At 39.9% G+C, this 10,742-nt stretch overlaps 1 pseudogene; it reads right to left on the reverse strand.

Moving 5' to 3' along the window:
• Nucleotides 1–6,059: 6,059 nt before the first annotated feature.
• Nucleotides 6,060–6,865, reverse strand: LOC120548914 (annotated as a pseudogene).
• Nucleotides 6,866–10,742: the final 3,877 nt, after the last annotated feature.

A 10,742-nucleotide genomic window follows, 5' to 3' on the forward strand; every position in this document is an offset into this window, starting at 1 on the left:
TATATAATATTATTTTTTAACTTAATTATTTGGATTTGATTGGTAGGCTTAAGAGCATGATAGATAAATGGAAACTTCTTACCCTTTCGTTAATTGGCCGTGTTAACATTTTTAATATGGTTGTGCTCCCTTAATTAACTTATTTCTTTCGTAATGTGGCCATTTTCTCAAATTCCTCTTATATCCACACTTAGGGACTGTGCTATTTCAATATCTGTGGGCCTGCCTTTATCCTTTCTGGCCTCCTATAATTCCATTTCTGACTCAACAAGTGGACATTTTTGGGGCAATTTCGTCTAATGAATTGACATGTACATTTACACATTTTCATTTCCTCGTACTGACTGAGTGCTGGCTGTCTGTCTATTTTTGTTGTTTTCGATGGTTTCTTGTCTTATTTTGCCTTTTGTACGTGCTTGTCTTTATATTGTTATACTGAAAAATTTGCATAAATAAAATTTACATTGTACATTTCGAAAAAGTATAGTGTATCGAAAAAGTCTTATATGTTGAAAGATGTGATACAAAAGTCATAATATAGCATGTCGGGAAAAGTCATAAAAAAGTCATAGTATAGCATGTGGAAAAAAGTCATAGTATAGCATGTGGAAAAAAGTCATAGTATAGTATGTCAAAAAGTCAGTTGTACAATACATCTGCGATGCTATACACCCATTTCTAATGGATGAAGCCTTGGCCTGGAAGAGAGGTCATCAGGTGGTCCCCAACCTTCTCTGGGTGTTTCGACCCTTAACCACAACACCCGCCAGTTGGTGGGTCAGCAGTGACTGGCCAGGTCACTGCCCCTCTCTTCCAGGCTTCCAGCTTGGGTCTTCTCTCTTGTGCCAGAGCCAACAGGAGGGTCTCTCTGATGTTTCTCCCAGCCTAAGAATGGCTGCTTTCCTCAAGTGGCCTCTCAGTCCAACCTTTGTCAATAGATTTCATGCAGATTGAGCTGGGAATCTACGACATCCGACTTCCACCGTCAACAGCCATGTTGTCCACCCCTTGTCCCGGCAGTCTTTGACAAGTTGCTGGTATTTGGCTTTTTTCCTCTCTGCAGCTTCCTCACAGCCTTCCGTCAACTCCACCAGGATGATCTTCTTTGTCTCTGGAGACCACATGATGATGTCAGGCCTTAGAGTTGTGGAATGTAAATATACAGGATTATAGCCAAAGGCTAATTTCCATCCTTAGTCCCTGACAGGTTGATGGTCCCTATAAATTAAGTTAAATAAAACAAGTCAGAGTAAAACATCACAATAAAAAATTACATAAATTACAGATCAACAACAGGACAAATTACAGATTATTCCAGCTAATGACAACAGCTTTGATTTTGCAGTAGCCATTTTTTAAACTGTTTGGAAAATGAGGTGAGAGTTGATAATTCACGCATTGCACTTGGTATAGAGTTCCAGGTATTTGTTGCTCTAAAGGAAAAAATAGCCTGGCCAAATGCACTTCTCCTAAAGGGAACAGTGCAGTTACCTCTGGAGCCTTCTCTGGTTCAGCTGTTTGAATTCTTTTTTATATATATTCCTGTAAAGGAGGTTTTAAAAACTAATATAGAGTCAATGTATTTCACAGTGTTCTCCCAATCTAGCTGTTCAAGTTTCTTTAAAATCTGACAGTGATGGTACATTTTAGATTTTCTATCTAAAACTTTTATAACTTGTTTATATGTTGTCTCTAAGGACTTTAGAGTTGTCTTACATGCAGAGGCCCAACTAGTTATGCAATAGGTCATGTGAGACATGATCATTGCATCAAAGTATAGCCTAGCCGATTCAAAATTTTGATTGTTTCTAATATATCTAAAATTGGAAAGTTAAATTTAATTTTGTTCAGTTTTTTTTTTAAAGATACATTTTTTATTTATTTTTTCATTTTAAAACAACAGAACAGAAAAACACACTTGAACAAGAACAACCCCCCTCTCCCACTGTATTTAAACTGTTGAACTACTTCAAGCCTTTTCTCCCTTACAAAAATATTGGGGTCTGTGCATTAATGACCCTTTTTGAAAAATACAGCCGGGAAAATAAGTATTGAACACGTAAACATTTTTCCCAGTAAATATATTTCCAATGTAGCCTAGAAATCTAGACACCCTAGTGGCAGCAATATTATTTTGCAGCCAGGTGGGTCTAGGAACTCTCCGTTGGCTTGTGAGCTGGAAAAACCAAACTCTGGTCTGGCCAATCACATTGTGTATAGAGTCGGTGGGCGGGCTTATGGCTACTGCTGCTGGGAACAGCAGTCTTCTGGAAGACTTGGAGTTAAGCTTTTCTTTGAGAAAAGAACGGCACAGAAATCATTATTAAAAAAGGAAGATGTGTTCGGAGTTTTGCCGACCGGATACGGCAAAAGTTTAATCTATCAACTAGCTCTGCTACCTTCTTCGTCGCTCTGCCAGATTGTAGCGCTATCCTATTGCGTGCAGAGAGAATTTGAAAGACAACAGTTTATCCCGCCCCTTGGATTGAGCTCCGTCAATGGTGAGTTACCAGACCCAACATCTTGATGTGGGTCTGAAATTTTCACCAAATGTCAGTAACAACCCAAGTAATCCACACATACAAAGAAATCAAAACATGTATGTCCACAACAAAAGTTATGTGTATTAAAGTGAAATGACAATGGGAACAAATATTGAACACATGAAGAAAAAGGGGTGTAAAAAGGCATGGGAAGCCAATAAACCAGCTGGAATCGGTCAGTATTTAGGAAGCAATCCTGCCACTTATTATTGCAAATTAATATCCGCTGGATTAGTCCTAATTGATGGCCTATAAAAAGGTTTCTCGTTATCAAGGTGTCACTCAAGAAGCATTTCATGATGGGTAAAAGCAAAGAGCTGTCCCAAGACCTTCAAGCGTTTGTAGAAAAACTTACGGATGGCATTGGTTACAGACGAATATGTAAACTTCTGAAAGTTCCAGTGAGTACTGTTGGGGCTGTTATCCAGAAGTGGAAAGAACGTCATTTCACCATTAACCGGCCACGACCAGGTGCTCCTTGCAAGATTTCTGACAGGAGTCCATAGAAATTCTACCACACATCCTGCACAGTGGGTCCTCCCTCATCTCCCACCTGTGCAAATTGACTGGGGTTGGTAAGGTGTCATACAATGCTCAGAATAGAAAGGATATACAGAAGGGCTCCAGCAGCCACAGTTCACTCCATGTGATTGGTCTCTTGGGGAGGTTCCACCTCGTCCAGGCGCCTTGAGTTGCAAGCTTGATGGATTTTGCTCTTCTCCCTTCTTCCTCAAGGTTTCAGACTTCATCCTGGATCCTGATTCTCTTCTCCCTAGGGGTGGACTTTGACCACTGCTGGAAATGTGTTGTTCCTAGACCATGTATTCCAGTGCAAGGGTTTCCGATTATGTCTTTGGTCCTGACTCCTGAGAGAACATTCTGCCTGGTTAATTGCCTTGCTGGCGGCCCACTTACGGCCAGATCTTGTTCTGACTCCTGCTTCCCTGGTGAGTAGGTCTTGAGAGTCCCTATATGTCGGGGACAGTCTGCATTTGGCGACTTTAAACTCCTCCACCACTGATGACAGGGGAAGCTGGAGATGGCCCAAGCTTATATAGAGCCCCAAGGATGTAAAGCTTGTGGGTATTCCAAACCATCTTCTAAGGTGCTTGTTGAACTTCCTCTCTATTTCTTCAACAGTTTATAGGAGCACCTCATACGGTGAAAAGCCACAGGAGTCTCGGGAGCAGGCCATGTTGGTAGATCCAGCACTTGTATTTCCCAGGCAGGCCAGATTTGTCAATCTTCTTCAGCCATTCTTCAACTGGCTTTCTGGTGCTGGAGATGCTGTTCTTGTCTGACAAGGAATCATCATACCACTTTCCAAGGCATCTAATTGGGTTCCCCTGGGTGTTCGGGATCACTTCCCCTTGAACAAGTAGCTTGAACCTTCCACTTGTTTTGCCCTTTTGGATCACCAGGCTCCTTGATTTCTTGGGCTTGAAGACCATCTTTGCCCAAGTGGCCATGCGATCCAGTTCTTCCAGGAGCCATCTTGCCTGCATGTGAGTTGGTGTTATCATGGTAAGGTCATCCATGAATGCCCTGATTGCTGGCTGTTACCCTCCTGCTGCAGTCTTCGGCCCTCTTGACTTTGTACTCGCTGCAGAGATGATCAGGTTCATTCCCATAATTAACAAGGTGGGAGAGATTGTGCATCCTGTCACCATCCCCTTCTCAACTTCCTGCCACTTTGTTGTAAACTTGGCGGACTGTAATCGTAGCTTGATGTCTCTCAGGTAACTGGTGATCATGCCCTGGATGTTATGTGGGATGTGGTAGTAGTCAAAAGAATATGGGGAATAGACCCATATGCATTTGCAAAGTCAAGCCAGACAACTGTTAGGCTGCCTTTCTTCTCCTTTGCTTCTTGGATGAGTTGGCTGAGGACCCCTGTATGCTCCAAGCACCCGGAGAACCCTTCAACACCACCCTTCTGGATAGAGGTGTTAATATATATCCATTCTGGGTCATGTAAGTGCTCATTGTCTTCGCAAACACCGCAAAGAAAATCTTTCCCTCAACACTAAGTAGGGAGATAGTTTGAAACTGGCTTATCTGTATGGATCCCTGTTCTTTGGGCACAAAGCACCCTTCCGCCCTTCTCCAGCTTGTTGGACCAAATTACCCGCATAAGCTTCCACAGCCTTCAGAGGAGCTTAGGGCATTTTTTCTATACTTTGTACGGTATACCGCTGGAACCTGGAGCAGAAGATGATCTTACGTGCTTGACTACCTCTCGCACCTCTCCCATGATGGACACTCTGTGCTGAGGGATGTGGTAGGTGGGTTGATGTAAGTAAGCCCATGATTTCCTTCCAAGGCATTGTCTCTTGAAGGGTCATTGAATGTCTCCTCAACAGACTGCTCCACCTCCTCCTTGGAACTTGTTAGAGTCCCAGACCTCGTGTCCCCCAGAAATGATTTGGTGAAGCGGTAGGGGTCCTTTATAAACTGGGCTTGTGCTGCTTCCTGCTTCTTCCGCCTCTGTTTGAACCTCTCAGCTCTTCTTGTTCTGATGAGCTGCTCAGGGAGGCTGGCTGTCAGCTCTTTTATTCCTTCTTTTTCTCCTGTGCTAGCCAAACCATCTTCTAAGGTGCTTGTTGAACTTCCTCTCTATTTCTTCAACAGTTTATAGGAGCACCTCATACGGTGAAAAGCCACAGGAGTCTCGGGAGCAGGCCATGTTGGTAGATCCAGCACTTGTATTTCCCAGGCAGGCCAGATTTGTCAATCTTCTTCAGCCATTCTTCAACTGGATTTCTGGTGCTGGAGATGCTGTTCTTGTCTGACAAGGAATCATCATACCACTTTCCAAGGCATCTAATTGGGTTCCCCTGGGTGTTCGGGATCACTTCCCCTGAACAAGTAGCTTGAACCTTCCACTTGTTTTGCCCTTTTGGATCACCAGGCTCCTTGATTTTTTGGGCTTGAAGACCATCTTTGCCCAAGTGGCCATGCGATCCAGTTCTTCCAGGAGCCATCTTGCCTGCATGTGAGTTGGTGTTATCATGGTAAGGTCATCCATGAATGCCCTGATTGCTGGCTGTTACCCTCCTGCTGCAGTCTTCGGCCCTCTTGACTTTGTACTCGCTGCAGAGATGATCAGGTTCATTCCCATAATTAACAAGGTGGGAGAGATTGTGCATCCTGTCACCATCCCCTTCTCAACTTCCTGCCACTTTGTTGTAAACTTGGCGGACTGTAATCGTAGCTTGATGTCTCTCAGGTAACTGGTGATCATGCCCTGGATGTTATGTGGGATGTGGTAGTAGTCAAAAGAATATGGGGAATAGACCCATATGCATTTGCAAAGTCAAGCCAGACAACTGTTAGGCTGCCTTTCTTCTCCTTTGCTTCTTGGATGAGTTGGCTGAGGACCCCTGTATGCTCCAAGCACCCGGAGAACCCTTCAACACCACCCTTCTGGATAGAGGTGTTAATATATATCCATTCTGGGTCATGTAAGTGCTCATTGTCTTCGCAAACACCGCAAAGAAAATCTTTCCCTCAACACTAAGTAGGGAGATAGTTTGAAACTGGCTGATCTGTATGGATCCCTGTTCTTTGGGCACAAAGCACCCTTCCGCCCTTCTCCAGCTTGTTGGACCAAATTACCCGCATAAGCTTCCACAGCCTTCAGAGGAGCTTAGGGCATTTTTTCTATACTTTGTACGGTATACCGCTGGAACCTGGAGCAGAAGATGATCTTACGTGCTTGACTACCTCTCGCACCTCTCCCATGATGGACACTCTGTGCTGAGGGATGTGGTAGGTGGGTTGATGTAAGTAAGCCCATGATTTCCTTCCAAGGCATTGTCTCTTGAAGGGTCATTGAATGTCTCCTCAACAGACTGCTCCACCTCCTCCTTGGAACTTGTTAGAGTCCCAGACCTCGTGTCCCCCAGAAATGATTTGGTGAAGCGGTAGGGGTCCTTTATAAACTGGGCTTGTGCTGCTTCCTGCTTCTTCCGCCTCTGTTTGAACCTCTCAGCTCTTCTTGTTCTGATGAGCTGCTCAGGGAGGCTGGCTGTCAGCTCTTTTATTCCTTCTTTTTCTCCTGTGCTAGCCAGTCTGAATTGCTTCCTCAGGGTTTTGATCTCCTTCCTAAGTTGTTTGATCTTTCTTTCTCTTCTGTTGTCCTGCTTTTCTGGTCTTGCTTTATTCTCTCTCCTTGGCACTGTTCCAAACCGTTCCTTTGCCACATTGGAGGTGATGGCTGTCAGTGAATCCACCTTCCGTTCTGCTGATCCTGCTTGAACCACTCCAAGCACTTTGTCCAGATCTTCATCTAACATGGACCACTCCTTCCCATCACTCATTTTGGGCCACTTGATTCTTTCCCTCGTTGGCTGGGTTGGGCTTTCTGGAATTGCGTAGGAGGCTCTCCCGGTGTGGTCTTGGGGAATTACCGGCACTGATAGATATACTGTAGGTATATGTTGAAAAAAGTCTTACTATAGTATGTCAATAGTATGACATGGGTTTTGTGTTCTGTAAATAAAATATTCCAAAAAACAGTTGTTGCTGTGTTGCATTCCTTCTTTGTTAATATAGTATGAAATAAAAGTCATAGTATAATGTCGAAAAAAAGTCATAAAAGTCATAGTATAGCATGTCGAAAAAGTCATTAAAGTCTTAGAATAGTATGTCGAAAAAACTCCTAAAAAGTCATAGTATAGTATGTCGAAAAAAGTGATAAAAGTCATAGTATAGTATGTTGAAAAAAGTGATAAGTCATAGTATAGTATGTTGAAAAAAGACAAAAAAGCCATAGTATAGTGATAAAAAAGCCATAGTATAGTATGTCGAAAAAAGAGATATAAAAGCCATAATATAGTACGTTGAAAAAAGTGATGAAAAAGCCGTAGAATAGTATGTCGAAAAAAAATCATAGTATAGTATGTCGAAAAAAGAGGGATACAAGCCATAATATAGTATGTTGAAAACAGCCATAGTATCGTATGTCGGAAAAAGTCATAGTATAGTATGTCGAAAAAAGTGAAAAAAAAAGCCCCAAAAAGTGATGAAAAACCGTAGAATATAGTATGTCGAAAGCAGAGAAAAAAAAGCCATGGTATAGGATGTCGAAAAAATTGATAAAAAAAGTCCCAAAAAGTGATAAAAAAGCCATACTATAGTATGTCGAAAGCAGAGAAAAAAGTCATAGTATAGTATGTCGAAAAAAGAGGAATATAAGTAATAATATAGTATGTTGAAAAAAACTCATAGTATTGTATGTTGAAAAAAAGTGATAAAAAAGCCATAATATAGTATGTCGAAAACAGCCATAGTATAGTATGTCGAAAAAAAGTGATAAAAAAGCCATAGAATAGTATGACGAAGCAGAGAAAAAAAGCCATAGTATAGTATGTCAAAAGAAGAGAAAAAACCATAGTACAGTATGTCGAAAAAAGAGAGATACAAGCCATAATATAGTATGTTGAAAACAGCCATAGTATCGTATGTCGAAAAAAGTGATAAAAAAGCCATACTATAGTATGTTGAAAGCAGAGAAAAAAGCCATAGTATAGTATGTCGAAAAAAGTGATAAAAAAGCCATAGTATAGTATGTCGAAAAAAGTGATAAAAAAGCCATGGTATAGTATGTCGAAAAGTGATAAAAAAGTAATAGTATAGTATGTCAAAAAAAGTGAAAAAAAGCCCCAAAAAGTGATAAAAAAGCCATAATATAGTATGTTGAAAAAAGTGATAAAAAAGCCATAGTATAGTATGACGAAGCAGAGAAAAAAAGCCATAGTATAGTATGTCAAAAGAAGAGAAAAAAAAGCCATAGTACAGTATGTCGAAAAAAGTGATAAAAAAAGCCATCCCTCCCCTCCCTCTCTCCCCCCCCCTCCTCCCCCCCCTTCTCCCTCCCTCCTTTTTTTCTTTTTCCTCCCCCCCTCCCCCCCCCTCTCTCCCTCTCTCCCTCCTCCTCCCTCCCCCCCCCCTCCCCCTCTCCCCCCCCCCCCCTCTCTCCTTCCCCTCTTCTCCCCCCCCCCCCCTCCCCACTCCCCCCCCCCCCCCCCCCCCCCCCCCCTCCCCCCCTTCGTCCTGACAGGGAATCTCTACCATATTGGTTCGTTTTCAACAGTTTGCTCAAACAATGTTTTTAAGTCTGTATTATAAAGTCTGTCTTTCCAGCTTTCCATTATATATAGGTATGTAAAAAGTGTAATAATGTTGGTTTGTTGAAAAGTGTAATTGTTGTATGTTAGTCATATGTTTGGTGTTAACCATATATATTCAAAAAGGAGTCTCAAACCATAATATCATGTTAAACCATGGGATCGTTATCATCGTATATCAAGTTGATACGATAGATGGTGTAAAAAATGTATTAAGTATGCAAAAGAGTACCTATTATATTTGTTTAGAAAACAATATGGTATCGTTATCCGTGATCATAATTATGAATTGTCCAAAAAAGTGAAAATAAAAGTGATGAAAACCACAGATATAATTATCCCGAAACGGAAAAAGCCATGGGTATGGGATGTCGAAAAATTAAAGTTAAAAGTGTCAAAAACCATACTATGGTATGTGAGAAAGCAGAGAAAAGATCCTGAACAGGTATCCGAAAAAAAGTGAAAAAGCCAAAGAGGTGGTCCCTCCATAAGGTATAGTTTAATGAAAGCAGGAACAAAAACCATGGTATGGTATGTCAAAAAAGTGTCACAATAATTATAGTATGTCAAAAATTGATAAAATATAATTATAGTATGTCAAAACAGAGAAAAAACCATGTAGGTATAATTATGTCAAAAAAGGGATGTCATCATATCATGGGAGGTCAAAAAAGGTCATGAGTATGGTATGTAGAAAAGGGGATAAAAAGCCATAATGTAATTATGTTGAGAAAACAGCCATGAGTATGGTATGTCAAAAAAGTGATACAAAACCATGGGAGATAATTATGTGAAGCGGAGAAAAACCATAATTATGGTATGTCAAAGGAAAAACCATAATTACGGTATGAAAAAAGAGAGATACAACCATAATAAGGTATGTTGAAAGTGGCCATAATTATCATTATGTGAAGTGATAAAAAGACCATACTATAATTATCGAGCGGAAAAAACAATAATTATGGTATGTCAAAAAGTGATAAAAAGCCATAGAATAATTGTAATGAAACGAAACCATAATTATGGTATGTCAAGAAGAAAAACCATAGTGCACAATTGTCGAAAAAGGATAAAGGTTAAATATGGTATGTTGAAAACAACCATAGTAAAAGGTATGTTGAAAAAGTGATAAAAAAACCATAATTATAGTGTAGAAAGAAATCATAGTATTGGCTATCTTGAAGAAGGTGATAAAAAAGTAATAATTATGGTATGTCAAAAGTGAAAAAAGCAGAGAAAAATATGGTATGGTATGTCAAGAGAAAAAAGCCATGAATTACAATTATCAAAAAAGGGATACAACCATAATATGGTATGTTGAAAACAACCATAGTATCGTTATGTCAAAAAGTGATAAAAATATAGTATGGTATGTGAGAAAAGGATCCTTGGTATGGTAATGTCATTGAAAAAGAGGAATAAAATAATAATATGGTATGTTGAAAATCATGGTATTGTGTTTGAAAAAAATGATAAAAACCATAATATAGTGTAATCAAACGGAGAAAAAAGCCATGGTATAATTATGTGAAAGAATTGATAAAAATCCATGAGGTATGGTATCAGAAACAATATGGTATGGTATGTGAAAAAAGTCATCATGCTGAGTGTGAAAAAAAAAAGGTGAAAAAATATGGTATATTGTGTTGGGGGTATGGTATGTCGAGAAAACAGTGATAAAAGCCATAGTATAAATGTTGAAAAGTGATAGAAGCTGTAGGTATGGTATGTCGAAAAAATTGATAAAAGAATGCCCTATTATAATTGTAATGAAACAATTGTCATACATGGTATGGTATGTCAAATACTGATAAAAGCCATAGTATAGTATGCTCTAAAAAGTAATAAAAAAGTCATAAATAGTATAGTTATGTCGAAAAAGTGATAAAAAGCCATAGTATACTGTTGAAAAAGTGATAATCAAAAAAGTTAATAGTACTAGAACCGAAAAAGTAAAACAAACGCCCATGGTATGTAGAAACAGTGATGAAAACCCATGATATGGTATGTCAAAATTGATAAAAAACCATAATTTTATATGTAAAAAGTGATAAAAGCCGTATAGTAT

The sequence above is a fragment of the Perca fluviatilis genome, chromosome 20, assembly GCF_010015445.1.
Source record: "Perca fluviatilis chromosome 20, GENO_Pfluv_1.0, whole genome shotgun sequence".
NCBI classification, from domain to species: domain Eukaryota; kingdom Metazoa; phylum Chordata; class Actinopteri; order Perciformes; family Percidae; genus Perca; species Perca fluviatilis.